This window comes from Notolepis coatsorum (assembly GCF_963971535.1).
Source record: "Notolepis coatsorum genome assembly, chromosome: 15".
In the NCBI taxonomy this organism is placed as follows: domain Eukaryota; kingdom Metazoa; phylum Chordata; class Actinopteri; order Aulopiformes; family Paralepididae; genus Notolepis; species Notolepis coatsorum.
Window position 1 is genome coordinate 62,398,303 of NC_140179.1, and position 21,087 is coordinate 62,419,389.

The 21,087-nt window shown below is 44.1% G+C and overlaps 1 long non-coding RNA gene across 1 annotated transcript; it reads right to left on the reverse strand.

Annotated features, from left to right (window-relative positions):
* Positions 1-5,326: 5,326 nt before the first annotated feature.
* On the reverse strand, positions 5,327-6,223 carry LOC311241706. The gene is made up of 3 exons (XR_014620568.1): positions 6,055-6,223; positions 5,628-5,793; positions 5,327-5,442 (listed from the first exon to the last, which is right to left on the reverse strand). It is a non-coding gene; the product is annotated as an uncharacterized lncRNA (long non-coding RNA).
* Positions 6,224-21,087: the final 14,864 nt, after the last annotated feature.

Here is a 21,087-nt window from a genome sequence, read left to right on the forward strand (position 1 = left end):
ACTGTGTGTGTGTAACTAGGAGGGATATGAGCACTGTGTGTGTGTGTGTGTAGTTTAAGATGCTGCATCACCGCTTAGCCACTGAGTCCAGCTAGTTTAAGATGCTGCATCACCTCTTAACCACTGAGTCCAGATAGTTTAAGATGCTCATCACCTAATGCCCGCTCTTAACTGGGCGATTTTCGGCCGTCCCAGACGAAAGATGACCAATCGTGGCATAATCTGTGGTCGTGGGCGAAATCGTGGCTCCAAGACGCAGGTCGTACGTCGCACAGTGAGAGAGGTTCAAAGATGACCGACGTGCAAGTCTTGCGATCAAAGATGCCTGCGACACATATCTGACAGTGCTTGATATTCTACGACCAGCGTCAGCTACCAACCAATAGAAATGCAGCATGATGACGTGTGATCAGTGCGACCGCATGATGACGTGTGATCAGTGCGACACATGTGCGTTTATGTGAGACAGTGACTGTACAAATCCAATAATGCCGCCCCGCAAACGGACGCCAATTGTGTGGAGTCGTATCAAAGAGGAGAGGCTTGTTGAGTTGTGGCAACAGAAGCCATGTCTGTATGATGTGTCCTCCAGCTGTTACCATGACCGTGTACAGAAGGACAAAGAATGGAAGGAAATAGCGGAGGAATTGCAGCTCCCGGGTGAGTTTAACGTTAGTGGCTAGCTAGCTAGCTAGCGGCTGGCTAGCTAGCGGCTGGCTAGCTAGCTAGCTAGCACACACACACACTATGCAAGTACAGTCTTGTTTCTGTCAGCCCACTTTCAGTGTACATTAACTAACGTAATGTTGTTATTGCGCTTCACAGCCGACGAGGTGGTAACTCATGCAGCGTCCCTGCGCACCCAATACGGGAAGCTATTGCATCCCAAACCGAGTGGAAGTGGGACTAAAGACCCAACCCAGCGACAGACATGGATACTGAAGTACCTGGACTTCCTAAAGCATCATGTATTGCCTCGTCAGTCCTACAGCACCCTGGAGGTATGTGTATATTTGGAAATTGACAATAATAACGTACTTACTGTACATACCACTAAAGTTGTCAGACCGTTTATTTCTTAATAATGAATACTATAGTCTGTGGTGGCCTTGACTTCTTAAATTTCTCTTTTAATTACACGTTTAAAATCAACTGGATGAACGTTTCTCTGTAACCCATTCTATTTGGAATTTTATACCAAACTATATATTTTCCATATATCTACAAACTATATACTGTAGTAGCCTTTGTAAAATACCCTGTAACCCACTGCCTCTCGTGGTTTATTGCTTAATTATCACCTTGTACTGTGTCCTACAGTTCACAAATGGTGTCACCTGCATAATCATTGTGTGTATACTTGGTCAATAAAGATTATTCTGATCCTATATCCTTCATCCAGCTAGATGATTCAATGCCAGTGACGGACAGCTGTGCTGACACTGCTGAACAAGATCCAGAGAGTGATGACCTTGGGGAATCAGCGGCGTCAGAATCATCAGCACAGGACCCACCAACCCAAGTGTCCAATGTGTACCGTAGCCGTACATCCACACCCTCACCCGCACCCACACCGGGTGGTCAGGCAAAAGTGGTCCGGAGCAAGCCATGGGAGAGAGGGCTGAACCTTGAGAGAGAGAAGATTGACCTCCTCAAGCAAGTAGTTTCAGACAACAGAGATGATGATGATGAAGATGTAATTTTTGGTAAACAGGTGGGCAGTGAGATGCGTCACATAACAGATCCTGTTGAAAAAATGCGAGCAAGGCGGTCCATCATGAGGATGATTTATGAAGCTCAGGACAGAAGCATGTCAATACGTCAACAGATGCAGGGTCCTGCATCACAGCCGAATCAGCCGATGTATCGCACCTTCCCACACAACACACCACACCAGCGGCAAACGCAAACCTTTCAACCCTACCACCAGCCTCCTGCCACTCCCAGTTCTCAACCGTCTAGTAGCTACATGGGGATGCTCAGTGAAAATTCAGATACGCAGGCTGAATATGATTACTGATAATCAGTACAACTGGTAGTGTGGTAGTGCCATTGTCCACTTGTTTTTTTTCTTGTAATTTTAATGATGTATATTTTCTGGGTCTGGTAGCCGTGGGCTCTGACTGGGGGGGGGGCGTGGTTCGGGGTCTCTGCGGGTCGAGGCATTAAAGAGGCGTGATGCTTTGGCCCGCGGGGGTGCCGGACACCGGGTCCTCCGTGGTTGGGGTTCGTGGCTGCCTGGCTCAGGAATATCTTTTTTTTTATAGTAAGTTTTATTTTCCTTATACTTTGCACTTTATTTGAAGTTTTCTAGCCCCTGTTGAGCAGTGAACAGTAAGTTCATATACTGTAATTTCTAAAATGTTTTGATATCTTGAAGCACCTTCTTACATTCTGAAACACCTTATTTTACATTCTTTTTTTGTGATCAAAAGGGGGAGCAGAGCGAGCGAGTGCCATTGTCCACTTGTTTTTTTTCTTGTAATTTTAATGATGTATATTTTCTGGGTCTGGTAGCCGTGGGCTCTGACTGGGGGGGGGCCGTGGTTCGGGGTCTCTGCGGGTCGAGGCATTAAAGAGGCGTGATGCTTTGGCCCGCGGGGGTGCCGGACACCGGGTCCTCCGTGGTTGGGGTTCGTGGCTGCCTGGCTCAGGAATCTCTTTTTTTATAGTAAGTTTTATTTTCCTTATACTTTGCACTTTATTTGAAGTTTTCTAGCCCCTGTTGAGCAGTGAACAGTAAGTTCATATACTGTAATTTCTAAAATGTTTTGATATCTTGAAGCACCTTCTTACATTCTGAAACACCTTATTTTACATTTTTTTTTTGTGATCAAAAGGGGGAGCAGAGCGAGCGAGTGCCATTGTCCACTTGTTTTTTTTCTTGTAATTTTAATGATGTATATTTTCTGGGTCTGGTAGCCGTGGGCTCTGACTGGGGGGGGGGCGTGGTTCGGGGTCTCTGCGGGTCGAGGCATTAAAGAGGCGTGATGCTTTGGCCCGCGGGGGTGCCGGACACCGGGTCCTCTGTGGTTGGGGTTCGTGGCTGCCTGGCTCAGGAATCTCTTTTTTTTATAGTAAGTTTTATTTTCCTTATACTTTGCACTTTATTTGAAGTTTTCTAGCCCCTGTTGAGCAGTGAACAGTAAGTTCATATACTGTAATTTCTAAAATGTTTTGATATCTTGAAGCACCTTCTTACATTCTGAAACACCTTATTTTACATTCTTTTTTTGTGATCAAAAGGGGGAGCAGAGCGTATATATACTGTATTTGTATATACTGTATAGAAATACTGTAATTTCTTAATTTTTTTGATATCTTGAAGCACTTGCTATTCAAATAAAAAAATAATTACTTTGATAAACCATTCCAGTTTCATTTATTTACATTTCTCAGACAAACAAGGAAATAGAATGAAATGAATAATAAAGCAGTTATAATAAAGACAAAGAAAATGATTAATTGGGAGACACCATTACCACTTGTATCGGGATTATCAATGACCCGTGTTAGATTGATATTTCAATTTTGTAGAACTTCAGGGTCAAGGTCCAGCAGTCTTACTTCCATCCAAGAACATCTACAAGTAAGCTAGTGACCACTGTCCCTGTTGTTGGTGAGCTGTTGTTTTTGTTTACTCTAACTATGTGTGTTGTTTGTTCCCTTGCATTCTCCCCTCTTAATTCTCCCCAACGTTGTACTAATCGGAGACAATGCCCTTCGGCTGGGCGATGAGGTGACCCCCCCCCCCCCCTTGATTGGTGCACACGTCTGGTCAGCCCTGAATCAAAAGCTGTAACTTCATACTGAATATGCATTTCAATGGACAATGATGGAAATTAATTAACTTATATGCTTGTCATAAAACTGCCCTGTAGTTTGTGAGGTTAGCTGCCGACAGAGATAGACAGGTGGACAGAACCAACCTGATAGGAGATAATTATTATATTATATATAGTGTAGAGGCAAAAACCAACATTCGTCTCTATGTGGGGGAATGGTATCCAACAAACAGTAAAGTAGCAACGGAGAATGAGACACTAGTCTATTAACATTATATCATATCATCAACAGTGTATATTTGCATATCGTATATGTCACAAATGTAACAGTACCATACCTGTATGTCATGCATGTCCCTATGTGCCTTTAAATAAAACAGAATAACAAGGTTAGCCTGTAGGCCTACCTATATGGTTATCGTATTTAACGTGTGGATATTTACGTAGCTTAACATGTAGGCCTACATTTGAACTCGATAGGCCCTACAAGTAGGCCTAGGCATATGTTATTTTCTTTTAGGACATGTATAATGATTTTAGGCCCAACAGTTAGGCTATGGTGTATAGGCCTAGTGTTCAAACACCATTTTTATAACCAAAAAAGTACAAAAGGACATTACAACATGTCTTCCTGCCAATGCACAGAACCTGATGGTGAGACAAAGTATTGTTTCAGTGTGTCGCGCTGCTCCTTTGCAGTTCTGTTGGCATTCCGATCCCTGCTAGCAGGCACTGATGCCAGGGCGGCATCACTGCGCCAGCTCCCAGGGATGATGTGGTGGTCCTCATCCTCCGTGTCGACCAGAGCAGGGGGGATGTAGGTGTCTGTGGCCTGGGCTCGTAGGTAGTTGTGCAGGGAGAGAGCAGCCAGGGTTATCTGGGACACTGTATCTGGTTCTAGGGGAATGATGGTGAGAAAGACTCGCCATTTGTTGGCAAGTATGCCAAACGCATTCTCTACAACACGCCTCGCTCTTGACAGTCTGTAGTTGTAGACACGCTGGTCATGGTCAAGCTGTCTGAAGGGGTATGGCTTCATCAGGTGTGTGTGGAGCGGAAAAGCCTCGTCTGCAATGAACATGAAAGGGGTGACTACATCTGTACCTGGCAGACTTTGGGCTGGCGGGACATTTAACTGGTTGCTGTCCAATGCCTTTTTCAGGTCACAGTGGGCATAAACACCTCCATCAGACACTCTGCCCTGGGTTCCAATATTCGCATAGAGGATACGATAATTGGCGTCTACAACAGCCATCAGGACCACAGAGAAACGAGACTTGTAGTTCCTGAAGGTGCTCCCACTGTTGCCTGGTGGGCGGATGGTGATGTGTTTTCCATCTATGGCTCCGAGACAGTGAGGGAATTGCCAATTGTCCTGGAAGCCACTGGCCACTGCTCTCCACTCAGCCTCTGTAGTCGGTGTCTACACAAACAGACAGACAGACTGCATCAGAACAGTGACATGAATCTATCAATATTTATCTGATCTAGGTATGATTGTCCCATATGTTACATTCTAGATGCTTCTAAATGGATCTTAACGTCAGGTGATCCTTCTTCAGGACCTGGTGCAACACCTTGCATGTCTCCTTGACAATCACACCAACAGTGCTCTGTCCAATACGGTACTGGAAGCTCAGGGAAGTGAACGACTCTCCTGTCAGCATGGAGAATGATTGTAGAATATCATTTATGTATGCGCGTCGACAAATAAATGTGCCAAACTGCAGCATATCAGAACTATTAGACTGACACATTCTATAGTTACATTCTGGTCACCGCGGATACACTGTAGCCTGAGTTCACTTGGGTTTACCCTCCACTACAACCCCTGATTATTACCTGTTGCTAAGTATCGCAGTGTGATGGACAGTCTCTCTCTGGCAGTGATCGCTCTCCTCATCTGGGTGTCTGCTTTGGAGATATAAGGAGCCACCAGCTGTAGCAGATGATCGAACTGTTCCACATCCATGCGGAGTAGACTTCTGAATCCACTTCGATCATCTGTCTAGAAGTACAACAGGCAGACTTTAATGAGTGCATTGAGAACAACACAAGCTAGCAGTGAGGTAAACAAGCTCAACATTCATTAGGAGGGTACGACACATGTAGCGTTAGCATGCTGACGTTAGTATCTAGAAGTACAACAGGCAGACATTAATGAGTGCATTGGGAACAACACAAGCTAGCAGTGATAACAAGCTCAACATTCATTAGGAGGCTACGACACATGTAGCGTTAGCATGCTGACGTTAATAACGTTACTTACCTCAAGTTCCATTTGCAGGACTGGCATTCCCAGTTGGCCTCTTTTCCCTAGCCACGACTTTGTTCTCTTTCTCTTTTTTTTAAATATAGCCGGCCTCTCTAGGCACATAAAAGCCACTATGGCAAGTGTTCGCTTCCTGGACATTGGCATGTTCACAGTCTGCTTCTTCTTCGTATCACGACCGGACCGTCTTGTTTACAACTCGTCAGGTTGACGCACACTGATGACACACAGGATAACGCTTTATGATGATGCTACGCTTTATTATGACGCTACGTAGTCTGCGTCGTAGCCTACGACTCTCATCGCACAGTTTACATGCATCAGATTGATGGTCGTACCCAAGATTATTCAATTTGTGTCGCACAGTGTGGCTTGCAAGGAACTTATAAGATGCAAAATATCTCCCAGTTAAGAGCGGGCATAAAAGACACTGAGTCCAGCTAGTTCAAGATGCTCATCACCTCCCAGCCACCGAGTCCAGCTAGCCCAAGATGCTCATCACCTCTCTTAGACACCGAGTCCAGCTAGTCCAAGATGTGTGTTGTGTATGTGCAACCAGAAGGGACATGAGGACTGTGCGTATGTGCAACTAGGAGGGACATGAGGACTGTGCGCATGTGTAACTAGGAGGGACATGAGGACCGTGTGTATGTGTAACTAGAAGGGATATGAGGACTGTGTGTATGTGTAACTGTGACACTGACATCCATCACTTCAATCATACATTATTTTATTATTTATGCATCAGAGAATGGCCCATGCCACTGAGTGAGGACTTTGTTGCTTTTTCTCGTTGTGACATAGATTTAACAATAATTCTGGTGTCAAAGCAGCATGGGGGGGGGGGGGTACATAGCTTCACAGTCCTATACAGTCCAGATAGGGGGTCCTGGAGAGACAGGGGTCCTGAGGAGAGAGAACTCTGATGGCAGCACTTAATTATGTTAATGTTATTCAGGTGAGGGGCGTTGCTGGAGGGGGTTTTGTTGACGCCCAGTTGAAACTGTCTGAAGTGTGAAAAGTGGCCTTCCTTTGAGAAGCCTTTTCACCTCTTAAGTATTCTAGAACACAGCCAGTTTTAGAAGTTATAATTGAGCACATCGTGTTCAAAACATTCTCAGATTTCAACATATGACACATCATTTGAAAGCTTAGATTCTGTACTTTAGCAATCTGGAATAATCTGAAAAATTTAAATGTAGAGATCTGGCACAAAGCGCTGTGAGGTGACACATATAAGGAAACTGTGTTTTTTCAATTTTTTAAGTAAAGATACAGGGTAGGAAATAGATTTTATTGTGTATACTATCTAAAGTACTGGTGATGGTCTGTTAAGGTTGAGTCTTTACTGTTTATATAAGGATACAGATGTGTTTAATTTGGAATACTGGTTACATGTGAGGGTAGTTAACCCTCAAACGGGGGTAATGTGGTATATTGCCAAATGAAAACATGATTTACTTCTCAAGGTCTAGAGCTACTGGACGAATTCTATTTGTAAGTGAGGTATAGGAAGACAGTTTGACCTGTATTTTAATCTTGTAAACACATAGGTTAAACAATACAACCAACTATATCCTGCTAATATTCAATACATTTCTTTTAAATCATACCCAATCACTAAAATTGATAAAGCTATAATGGAAAAACAACTAAAAACAGTATTGATTAGATAAAAGGTACTGGACAAAAGTCATGTAATTTGGATCTAAAACTGTCTGTCTCTCTTCTCTGCCAAAAGGAGAAGTCACTGAGACGACACCCTAATTTTACATACTATAGGGCCTTGAGGGGCTATGAGATTAACATTAAAACAATGACTTACTTGACTTAATCCTCTTTACCCCGTTGGGGGGCATATGGCATCCACCAGAGCTCTCCATCTCACTCTCTTCTGGGCCAGGGCCTTTGCTTCTTTCCAGCTCACTCCGATGTTATTTAGGTCTTGGAGTGTGGAACGTCTCCAGGTGTTTCTCGGCCTACCGGCTTTCCTCTTCCCCTGTGGGTTGTAGTCCAAGGCCTGTCTAGTGATGTTGTTGGAGTCCTTCCTAAGGGTATGCCCTATCCAGTTCCACTTTCTCCTTTTGATGGTGGTAGCTATGCTGTCCTGGTTGGTTATCCTCCACAGCTCTTCATTTGTGGTTTTGATGGGCCACCACAGCTTGAGGATGTAGCGCAGGCATTTGTTGACAAACACCTGGATCTTGCTTGTGAGGCCCTCAGTAGTCTTCCACGTCTCAGAGCCGTAGAGCAGGACAGTCTTCACATTGGTATTGAAGATCCGTAGCTTGGTGTTGTTGGAGAGTTGCTTGGACAACCAGATTGGCCTGAGTATCCTGAATGCTACCTGTGCTTTGCTGATGCGTGCCTCTATGTCCCTGTCTGCTCCTCCATCCCTGCTGATGTTACTCCCTAGGTAGGTGAAGTGCTCCACGTCCTCTATGGCCTCTCCCCTCAGTGTGATTGGATCATGTGTTTTTAGATTTAACCTCATGGTCTTGGTTTTTCCGGTGTTGATCTTGAGTCCAAGCTGGTCACTGTTAGTCTGTAACCTATTTGTCTTCTGTTGCATATGTGTGTGGTTTTCAGAGACTAGCGCAAGGTCGTCTGCGAAATCCAGGTCCTCGAGCTGGGTAAACAAGGTCCACTGGATTCCTGTCCGTTGATTTTCAGTTGTTCTTCTCATGATCCAGTCAATGGCATTGAGGAAAATCAAAGGAGAAAGAAGACAACCCTGCCGCACCCCTGTTGTGATGGCAAAGGTGTCTGACAGTTTGCCCTTGCAGATCACCCGGCCATTGAAATCCTGGTACATGTTCTTTATTAGGTTGATGATCTTAGAGGGTAGGCCATAGTGACCTAGGAGTTTCCAAAGCACTTCCCTATCTAGGCTGTCAAATGCTTTTTCAAAGTCTACAAAATTCATGCACAGGGAGTTTTGCCACTCAACACACTGCTCGATAATAATTTTTAAAGTAGCAATATGGTCTGTGCATGACTTATCCTTCCTAAAACCTGCTTGCTCTTTCCTCAACTGTCCGTCTAAGGCTGCTTGTATCCTATCTAAGATAATCCTACAAAGAACCTTGCTAGGGACGGACAGGAGCATTATGCCTCTCCAGTTGTTGCATTCACTGAGGTTTCCTCTTTTTGGAATGGTGACCATTAAGCTCATTTTCCATTCTATTGGGATTACCTCTGTATCCCAGATCTTGTTGAGGAGGTGGTATAGAACCTCTGTGGTCGCTTTGGGATCAGCTTTCAGAATATCAGGGGGTATGTTGTCAACTCCTGGTGCTTTCCCAGCCTTCATCTTTTTGATGGCTCTGGTTATTTCATCCTTAGATATCCTCCCACAGTTGATCTTCAAGGCTTCTGATGGTACACTGCTGATCTCTGGTGTTATTTCTGGGGGAGGTCTATTTAGGAGTTCCTGGAAGTGTTCCCTCCAGCGGTCCAGCTGTTGGGCTTCCTGTGTGATGAGTTGTCCCTGTTTATTCTTCACTGGTCGGCTAATGGTTCTGTTCTTCCCCGCTAGTTGTCTTGTGATTCTGTAAAGATCTTTCATGTTTCTCTGTCCGGCTGCTATTTCTGCCTCACATGCTAGGTTGTCAACATATCTTCTTTTGTCCCTTCTCGTCTTCTTCTTTACTACCCTGCTCTTTTGTTGGTATTCTTGCCTACACTTTTCTTTCTTTGTCATATCTGGTTCCCTATTGCACTTGTTTTTAAGGTTTTTCCTTTCCTCTATGTCTTGCCAGGTGTCATCTGCAATCCAGTCTTTTCTTTCACCTTTCGTATAGCCCAAAACCTGTTCACAAGTGTCAATGAGGGCCTTCTTGCAGCTTTCCCACTGTTCCTCAACATATCCTGTTTCTGCTAGTACTTGAAATCTGTTTTTAAGTGTAAGCCCTGCTTCCTGTCTAACCTGGTGATCCCTTAGTTTTCTGATGTTGAATTTTCTCTGTGCTCTATTTTCCTCCCTTTTCCTTACAGCTAGTTTGAGTCTAAACTCTCCTATCAGCAGGTGATGGTCAGAGTCAATGTCTGCTCCCCTCTTTACCCTAACATCTAAGAGTAGTTTTCTCCATTTTCTTGTTATTGCTATATGGTCGATCTGGTTCTCTGTCTTTAGATCGGGAGAGATCCACGTACAGTAGCTTTGTGTGTGGGCTTGTGTGGGAATAAAGTCCCTCCGATGATTAGTTCATTAAAAGTGCAGAAGTCCGCAAGGAGGGTTCCATTCTCGTTCATTTCTCCGAGACCTTCTGTTCCCATGGTGTTCTTCCAGTGCCTGTTGTCCCTTCCAACCTTGGCATTCATATCTCCCATGATTATCTGGATGTCTCTCCTTGGGGTCTTCTGTACTTTCACTTGCAGTTGTTGGTAAAACTTCTCCCTTTTCTTCAGTTTCAGCCGAGTTTGTCGGTGCATAGCACTGAATGATGGTGATGTTTCGACCCTTGGATAAAAACCTGGCAGTGATTATCCGTTCAGAAACTGGTTCCCAATCAAGGAGGCTTCTTGCAGCATCTTTAGATAGAATTAGGCCCACACCTTGCATATGTGGATCCTCTTTGTTCTCCCTCCCTGAATACAGAAACATCTCTCCTGTGGCGGTAGTAACTTCCCCAAAGGTGTTCCATCTACACTCACTAACTCCCATTACACTGACATTGTATCTTCTCATCTCCTTTGCTAGTTGTCCTAGTTTTCCTGCTTGATGAAGAGTTCTCACATTCCAGTATCCTATTCTGGTCTTGGACTTGAACTGCAGCAGGCCTTTCCTCCCTTGGGCTTCCCTCAGGGTTTGGCCCAAGGAACTCATTTGTCTCCTACTGGTAGGGTGGCATGCTTGATTCAGGTGAGATTGCTTTGCTCTGGTTTCGGATTCTGTAATCATTTATTACGGCTGGGTGGGTGATTGGCCCAAGCAGTCGGTGGAGTTAAACAAAACAATAGACTGTTGTATACCCAAGCCAAGAGCTTGAATAGGGCTGTCACAAAACGCCCAGTTTAGTGTGATGGATGGTCTCAACTAGATACAGAAAACGCTGAGACCCATTTGCTATTATACTTCAAAGAGCGGGATCCTGTGTCATGTTGGGGGGACAGGATGCCGGCTTTTGAGCCCTTCTGTTTGCATAAACAGAAGGGAAAATGTGATTTGACTTAAAGTTGTTTAAATACAACCAAAGAATAAGGATCATTTAGGAAAATAATAACAAAATAGAGCCCATTTTAATCAAGTCATTTTAAGATTAAGTAGGACGCTGTTGACCATTTGAAAGTTTAATTAGACAGTAAAACATGGTATAGATTAAAGATAAAACTTTCTAATTATGTTTACAAATACTTAGGAGATAATAAATATTTTAAGAAACCAAATATAGATAATCATTTGTAGATCCTATAATCAAAAATAGGTTAACTTATGTATTTAAAGCACTAGGAAATTCTGTAAAAGAAGTAACTAATAGTTTAATTAAGTTAAGAAATAATCCTTGGTTTTTAAGTTAATGAAATCAAATACTATATAGCCTACATTTATACGCTAACTAAAGAACTATAAGTTCTATTTCCAAAATAGAAAAGACTGGACGCTAACTAAAGAACTATAAGTTCTATTTCCAAAATAGAAAAGACTGCCCCTCTAGGTTCAAAATCTCTCCATATAGGGCGTTGTGTAACTTCAAAATGGCAGTGGCCCTACTCAAAATGGCCGACGTCTAGAACAGCCTATTGGAAAGAAGGTGACGCCCCCTAGCGATCATCACATGACGCAGCGCGCGGGGGCAGGACCTAGGGTTCTTAAAGGAGAACTTGCTGAGAGACACGGAACACAGAGCGAGAGAACACAGATCCAGAACAGCGAGCCAGACGATTGGCACGAGAACAGAGACAAACCTTGTTGCCAAGACAACCATCACCAAGACAACGAGACGACGCCGAGATATTGAGGAGAGCTCCTGGGTTCAAGCCGAACCTATATAGACATAATTCAAAGACTTGTGCCTTGTTATATTGGATTCCAAGCTCGTATCTTGTAATAGGGGAACGAAGCTCGAACCAAACTTTAGACTAGATCTGTTCTTTATTGAATAAAAACAGATCTCTTTTGGAAACTTCGCGCCTCGTCCGTCTCCATTTCATTCAAATACTATTGGGTGAAAGTAATAGGTTTTACAACGCAGAAGAAGACCACTATACAAGGTAGAATTATCACGGTGATATCCTTATTGACTGTTACCAAAGAAGGTTTGGAGGTTGTGGCGCCAGATGGTTGACTTGAGTCAATCAAGCTTTGTTTCAAATTTACATGGATAAAGTAACTAAAGGTCAATCCATTTAAAACTCTTTCCCTAACTCAATCAACTTAATGTAACCGCTCCGCCATCTGGCATTGCAACCTCCAAACCTTCTCTTCCAGTCTCACACATCCATCCAGGCTCCGCTCTATCCTCCTCTTTGTCCTTCTTGCCAATTCATTCTTACACCGGCTTCATCACCCTCTCCTCTACTCTCTCTATGCCCCGACCCCGTCTGTCCCCATGCTCCATTCTCTCACCTGCGGCTCGGCAGATTAATGTGAGCCTCGAGGCTGTCTCTGAGATAAAGCCATCATCATATACCCACACGGAATGTCATAGAAAAGTTGAGAGAGAGAAAGGGTGGGGGGGGCGGCGGGAGAAAAGCAGAGAGAGAGAGAGAGAAAGAGAGAGATAGAGAGAGAGAGTCTGATGGGAAAGGTTAACACAAAGCAGACTTTTAATGCACATAGTATGCTACGATTAGCTCTTCATGAAACATGTAACTGTTTTACCTGATGCTATTGCTGGTCTGATTATGCTCCTTGCCACTGCACAAATGGCCTTTCTGTATTTGTATTTGATTTGTATGTTTTTTGTTTAATGCCCTTGTTTTTATGTTGACACTTGTTGTGTGCCGTGTTGGTCAGGACTCCCTGGAAGAAGAGATCTTGTATCTCAATGGAACATTCCTGGATAAATAAAGGATATATATATTTTTTTAAAACACAGGTATCTGTGTCTCATCACCTGGCCCAGCTAGAGCCATACAGGATGACAGACTAATCTTAGGCCACACCAGGAGGCCTCCCTGGTGAGATCAGACACTAGTCTCTCCCCTCTTACATTTAGCCCCCGACACCAAGACTGACCTGACACCTTGTTCAGGCTTGTATCCTGATTCTTCTTCTGTCTGGATAACGTCGAGACAGATTGTGGGCGCAGTGGCACACCTGGCATCAATGCGTCTCTCAACATGCGTCTCAAGTGACCACTTGTGATTTCGCTTCCCTGCTCAATATGCAAATACGTAACAGTGCCACACAGATGCACACTCGGGCCAACGTGGATGGCTGGTGCACAATGGAGACGGCAGCTCTTAAAGATGTTCATTCTTTCACCTCATAGAACTGCTTTCCGCAAAGTTTAGTCAACCAAATAATGGACAATTTATTGGTCTAGCGGAGCTGCTTGTTCAGTGACACAGTGGCTTGCTCACCGCCGGATGTGCAATTCCCCGTAAAATAGGATATTTTTTATTCAACGTGATTCTGGGGTGAAGTAGAAGATCTCCAGGAATCTCGCAACTTCTGAAAAAAGATAAGCCCTGAAAATGGCTCAAGAAGCCTCTCTCTCTCTCTCTCTCTCTCTCTCTCTCTCTCTCTCTCTCTCTCTCTCTCTCTCTCTCTCTCTCTCTCTCTCTCTTTATTTCTATCCCTCCCTCCTCTATCCGCCCGTTTTCTCACGCACAGTTTGAGGACGTAACGTATAAGTGTGTATGTAACATAGATGAATAAAAGGAGGAGGAGGAGAAGGAGAGCAGCTGCTGTGTTCATAGTGAAGTGTATCTTCTTAATTCATGTATCTCTTATCTAAGTTCATTGATCGTATAGTGTTCTATTTCACCCTTTCCTCTGCATGGTTTTAGGTATTTTCAGATGTTCGGTTTCAAGTAAGAGGAGACTGACGATATGGTCAAAATCAACGGGCGGCGGTTGTTTATTAATAAAACAGCTTTAGGAATTAAAACAGTACATCGTCTCTTTGGTTTGGCTGTTGTCGTCTCTCGGTGCTGTTCGCTGTCTTAGGTTGTCCATGGCCAACACCGAGTCCTCTCTTGTGGTTCGCTGGTCTGGTTGTCAAGACAACCTGGTCTCCTCAGTCTCAGCGCTCAAGCAAGGAGCGCTTGATTTCATCTCTCTCCGTGGCAGGATCTCCTGCTGCGAAGCGATCTTCTGTCATTGGGTGTCAGTGGCTCTGAGTCTCCGGCTCGGCTTCTCAAGCTCCGGGTGGTGATCCTCTCTCCGTCGGTGGAGGTTCAGCGCTCAAGTTGCGATGCAATCTCTGTCATCGTCTGTCCCCATGTCTCTGGGTCTTCAGGTCCTTTCTGGTGTGTCAGCGCTTCTCCTGATGCGAAGCGATTTCGTCTGTCATCGGGTCTCAGTCCCTCTGTGTCACTGCTTGGCTCTGCAGGGATCCTTCTCCGTCTCCTCTGAGTGTCACCGGGTGTGTGTGGCGAGTCTCTCCAGGTTCCTTCTGGTGTGAGTCGTGTGTCTCATGAGTCGCCATTCGCCCTTTTTATCAGAGGAGAGAGAGAGAGGGGGCGAGAGAGAGGGAGGGGGAGACAGAGAGCGAGAGGGACGGGGAGACCCTGCCTATTCCTGTCACATTCCAGCAGAACTTGTCTGAGGGTGTCCTGTGACCACATGTTACACAATTTTCCTGGGTCTTCTGACAACGGTTTTCACAGTTTGAATCTGCTGACACTTTAATCATTACTTAATGAGAGGGTAGTTTTTCACTGAGTAATACAACATCATGCTTGTGACTAAAAGGTTTACATAGTCTAGATAAGAACCAGACTACTTTTCCAGACAGTGCCCAGATAACAAACCCTATATATCCGTTCTTTAATAGAACACCTTATTTTCCTGATGAACATTTGACCAATACGGTATAGTTTTACCTTCTAGCTTTAAGAGTTTCTTTTCTTTATTGTGACTAAGTTATTTCTAAGAGTTTATGCCTATATGTAACTTATGAAATTGCTAAATCTTTTAGTATATCATTGCTTTGCATTGTTTTCTCAACTAGTGGCAGTTCTCTGTGTAAGGAGAGATTTCCAAATAGCCTGTGTCACTTTTCTGACCTCTGGGTTAGTCAGCAGCTGCCGTGTTGTAACCTGAAAATTCCTTACTTAGGGTAGGGGTCAGTTTTATTGTCTTTAAGGTCAGCCATCTGTTTTCTGGGGAGTCAACCGCCTCTACCCTAGGGTCTCAGAAATACCTTCACATGGTGTTCTAATCACCCTGTCTTTCAAATCAACTTCTCTGTTTTATCATTTGGTACATTTTTAGTTGCTTATGTTCATGTTTTCATTTAGAAATATACGACAATCCACCCTTAGGGGGTTTAATAACCTCCTATACAACATTAATATTCTAAATTAAACATGTTTAAAATCATTCTCATAATTTTTGCTAATATTTTCTAAAATTTTCAAAAAAATCCAAAATTTACCCAAATCGAACTACAAAACCCTTTCCATCTGTACAGTTACAAAATCATCATTTCACCTACCTTTTCCTCCTTTCACAGTTTATACACCTTATCAGTTATTATTATGACATCCAGTCTAGGTCCGTCTCTCTATGCAAAGAGATGATCGTACCATTCTCAACTTCTTTTCGTTTAAGACTATATTTATCCATGTACTTAGCTTTAAATGTCTATTTTGTGTAATGGACTCTGCAAGAAAAGATTAATACATCACACCACTAAAATATTAACACTCTAAACATTTGAGGGAAATTCAAACAAGCAACATAAATCATTTTTACTCCTTAAAAAGACCACTGAGGCCTCAATTATTCTTTGCTTTCATCCATGTCAGTTATCCCTGTTTAAACTTCCTAAAGCCTTTACTGCTAACTCGTTTTTGACCGTTTTCTTCTTGTTGTATCTTGTGCTAACCACCGCCTCTTTCTTCGTTGTATGCAGGTCTCTGGTACTGCTCCGATTTTCCACAGAAGGAATCGATTTTCCCTCTGTCCTTTTTGCATTTTGGATTATTATTTACAAAACACACAATAGATTGGAAACAGTTATTTTCGCAGATACATTCTCTACTGTTCTGCATTTTGACAATACATTTTTCTCCAATTCATTATCTATGTATTTCACAGCGTCTTACGTTAGCATTCAATCAAATCATCTTTGTCTCATTTCTTTTTGTGCTGTACTGTTTTACTAGATTCAATATCTCAAGATCAACACAACTACCTCCACCCTTGACAGTGGAATAACCATTATTTCACTTTCAAAATACCTCGTTTCCCGACAGCTCCTCGGTCCGGACAGTCAGCTCTAGACGAGGCCAATCACCAACAGAACCTATGTGCATGGTCAACAAACCACAGTCCCTTTAAACACACATCACACACACTCCGCCAGCTTTCAACAAGCCGGTGCAGAGTCTTCCATAAGTCAATCATCAAATTCACATGTCTGCACCCTACACGAACACTAACTGGCCAAATTGCGACCAACAACCTACAGAGCTTTCTTATAGACAGAGAAATATGTTCCCCCAACACTTATCATAACCCAAAAAGTGACACAACCCTCCAGATTCTACATCTGGAGCCTTAATGAGCGGAAAACAAACCATGAACCAGCTCCCGTCCATTCTCAGTTTCCAGCACATTATCTCAGACCTCCTACCAGTCTCGCTGTGTCACCACCACCTGCTACCCCTGACCGGCGAGAGAACCCCCCCAGCCAGCCAGTTCCTAAAAAAAAAATATAGTCAACCAAAAACAAAGAAAATTAAAAAAAAAAAACAAAAAAAAAAAAAAAAAAAAACTGTGAGTGCCTACATGCTACACACCCATCCAACAGAATTAAACTATCATCCAGAGGCATAAATACCCCCGCAAAACTAAGACAGCAAAATTAGAAATCCAAAAAGAAATAAAATAAGTAATGAAATAATAATATTGTTGTTGTTTTTTTTTTTTTTTTTTTTTTTAATTCCTTAATTCAACCTTGACCACCCTTTGATCAAGTATTGTAATCACTACTATAAATAGTCCTTTGTTTCTAACTCTGTCTAATATTATATGTTCCATTGTTCCTGTCTAAAACCCAACTGTTTAACCCTTCTCTGACACCGTCTGGTTCAGAGTTCACATGACCACAAGAGCCATTGCGGTGACCATTTTTCTCTCTCTCTCCAATCTGTGCAGCCGGGCCAGGCTGCACCGGTGGGAGATACCAAAAATCGTCCACCATACCATTCTCCCTTACGTTTTCCTCACTGCCACAGCAAGAGTTGATCAGACACACTGTAGCAAAAAGGAAAACCCATGATTTGTCTATTAATTAACTGTTAGTACGATTGGCTCATGCATCTGTCAGTCATCTCACCTCTCCCTGTTAGTTGCACATCCATCTTAGTCGCTTCCACTCATAATCTAATGTATCAACGCTCCTATATATTTTTTATTCTATTTTTTTTGTTCCAATCCGTCCTTCTTCCCATTTTAACTTATTAATAACTCTATTTTCCCGAGCACTATTAGCTCCGCTTGTGCATTCCTGCCTCGTTCTTAATTAACCTATGACCTATGCAGACACCCCCTCTGACAATGTCCCAACTCTCCACATTCCCAGCAACCCTGTTTGGACTCTTGCTTCTTTCTGGACGTTTGCTGAGGCCTCCACCCTTTGTCACATGACCGAGCGAAATGGCCAACCTCCCCACAACCCCAGCACACAGCCGACGCCGGCCATCCCAGGGGTTCCAGTTCACCCAGTTTACCACGACTCCCACAGTCTCTCGGCTGGCCTCCCACCGTCCTCTCCAGGTCCACCCCTCTCCTGTCCTCTGGTCGCATGTCCTGTTGCCTGGAGGAGAGAGGGGCATACCTGTCCTTTTCTGCTGCCTCTCCTCTGGCCTTCTCTTGTTGGGAGGGGCCTGGAAACTCACCCCTCCTGCGGTTCTGTTCACCCTGTTGCGGCCCAGTTCCCTGTCCGGGCAACAGAGCACAGGGCATTCTTTGATCACAGCGGCCTAGGTCAGACGCCCGAAGCATGATCTCAACAGCTGTCGCTTCTAGTAGCACAGTCTTTCTCGCCAGTTCCCGTTCCAATCTCTGAGTCTCGTGTGCGGCTTGACCGATCTCCAGCTGTGTCTTCATCAGATCTCGATGAACTGCCTCGTGTTGTTCGAACGCCGTCACAAACGCTCTCTGTTGTTTATAGTATGCTGCCTCTTCCCCCATCTCAGCACGGGCGGTTTGACATCCCACCGTTGGGCTCCGCCTCTCATCTTGGCTCTGGTGCTGAGGGCAGGATGGATGTGGGAAACGGGTGGGCTGTAGAAACTGTTCGTGTATTCCATACCTGCTGTCGGTCTCAGTTCCAGCCATCCGGCCAGAGTGGACTTCGTGGGACGGCTGTAACCTCAGTCTCTTTTTCTGCCCCTTGGTTAAACCGCAGTCGCCTGCAATGGACACTCCAGCTTGAATCGGTTCTGGTTGGAGTAACACCGTTGTCACTGGTTCACTCCCCTGTGTTGGAATCAAAGTCATCATTCCAAGTCCTTCTGTCGTACTGGTCACATGAGAGAAGTCCATATTCAAATCAATCAGATCATCACTGGTATAGTCTATCTGGGAAATGTCTGCAGAGGCCCTCGGCCTACTCCCCCCAATGGCCCGATCACTAAGGCCCTCTTCCATATTGTCGTTGTTGTTATTCTATTGTTATTGCATCTAACGCTTCAGTTGTTCCTATCAAATGTCCCACTAAAGTGAACTTCCTATGTTACTGTCATTCATTCCACTTTCAACACACTCTTGTAATCACCGTTTGAAAAAACAAGTTTCTCTGTCTTCCACTACTTCTACTTACTTGAGTTAAAACACTCACACTGTCAAATTTTTACTGTGCAGACAAGGATTGATAACTGGCTTATCATTCATACTTATACCAAGGCGCATTAAAGCCGTTTTCCCTAGATGGTTGTGGAAGTCGTTAGAGCACCTGTCCGGCCGAGCATCTGTATAGAAAGAAAGCAGAAATCCAGACTTAATACAGTGGCATTTCCCTTATTATTTCCACTCTTCGTTATGCATTGGAAATGTCAGGCAACACTATACTAATATATTTAAAGAGACACAGTGTGATTTGCTTGAAAAAATAACGATACAGCTTATCTTGTTTTTTGTCCGTTCCTTCAACAGGAACGCTGGAGTTTTCCAATCCCCTGTGTGCTCTCTCCTCCTGATTTCCTGGGAAATATAATCATTAATCCCCTTCCTATCCATTGTCTAATAATCCTTTGTAAACCTGGTCCTTCATCTGATTCTAATCTCTCTTTGCTTGATGAATCTGTTCATCCTAACCTTATTTCTTACTTTTAAATGCCCGATTAGCGTATCGACTAAATGTATTATTCGCTTTCGCTTCACTTCTCATACTACATCCATTTCATTCATCCTTACACACAACCATTACCCCCCACAACACTTAATAAAAATTAATCAGTGTTGCTACTGCTACCAACCACCTAATCAGGGAAAACAATAAACTTTTAGCAACTTAGATCACTAAAACCCTGACCGACACATAGTACAGCTGGCCACGTTAATAATTTCATGGACACCCGCACTATGCCACCGCAATATTCACCCAGTTCTCTGAATACACAAAGAACCGTCAACCCACAGCCCAAAGCGTCCTCCCTTCAGTTTCGAACCTGAACGGAAACCCCCCAAGCTTTATCACACCAAGAATATTACAAATTATCCTACCACCACCTGCACCTAGACAGTCCAACGCCCATCCGGTACCTACTTCACATACATAATACCAACGCAGTACAAATAAACCTACAACCAAATGCCCACAACACACGCCGCAATCCAGGGATGGCGAAATACAAGGAGAGACAGGGAAGGGAAAAGAAAAAAGGAGGGAGGGATACAGGGATCCAGGGACTAAGGGGAGGAAAGGGGGGGGGGGGGGGTCACACAATGCAACATTAACTACTACCAAAACCGTCTAAATCAACCTTAACTTTAATCAGACCAAAAAAATGACCATGAATATTCCATCTATCCTTATGTAATCCTATTTTAGCAAGTAACACTATTTTAATATAACCAACACTCCAAACCCATGATGAATTGAAAATGGGGGACCCTGATGTAAACAAGACGAAAGTCTTTCTCCGGTCTGCATCCCCTTAACAATTGCGTGTATTGAGCTGTACCGTATCGTACCCATTAAACAATCCGTTAATAAAAATTTTCAATCAATCAATCAATCAGGCAATCTATACTAAACAAAAACTCCCTTTGTGCACCTGTCCCCTCACAAAGTTAAGCCGGGAGACAGGGATGGAGCGGAGGGGGGGCGGGAGGGGGGGGGGGGGGGGGGAGAGGGAGGGAGGGAGGGAGGGAGGGAGGGAAGGAGGGAGAGAGGGAGGGAGGGAGGGAAGGAGGGAGTGTGAACGAGGGAGGAAGAGACAGAGGAAAAAGGGGGGGGGGGGGGGGTTTCACGCCAATCCCACCAGCGCCATTACACCTGGCCCATAACAAATACAGACCTATAATCAAACCAGTAAACACCCCCATCATCAACAACAGAAAAAACCGAACATAAAGAATTTATAAATCCCCACAAATGGTCGCTACTCAAAACTTATAATAATTACAAACCCTTCTCTACTGCCAACTGCACCCCGTTCCACCTGTAAAGGTGAAACTATAAAAGAGGCAACAGCGCCCTCCGCTGGAACGTCCTGTCCATCACCAACGCACTACAGCACTCACCACTTCCTGTAGGAGGCGCCACGCCTCCCCCGCAAGTGCGTCATTACGTAAACCACCCCAAGACGTCAACTCGACGTTCCACCTCAACCACAAAACTACAATTCCCAGAACCCTCTACACCGGAAGTACCTGTCCATCGCCTCTCTAAGATCCCGCACTAG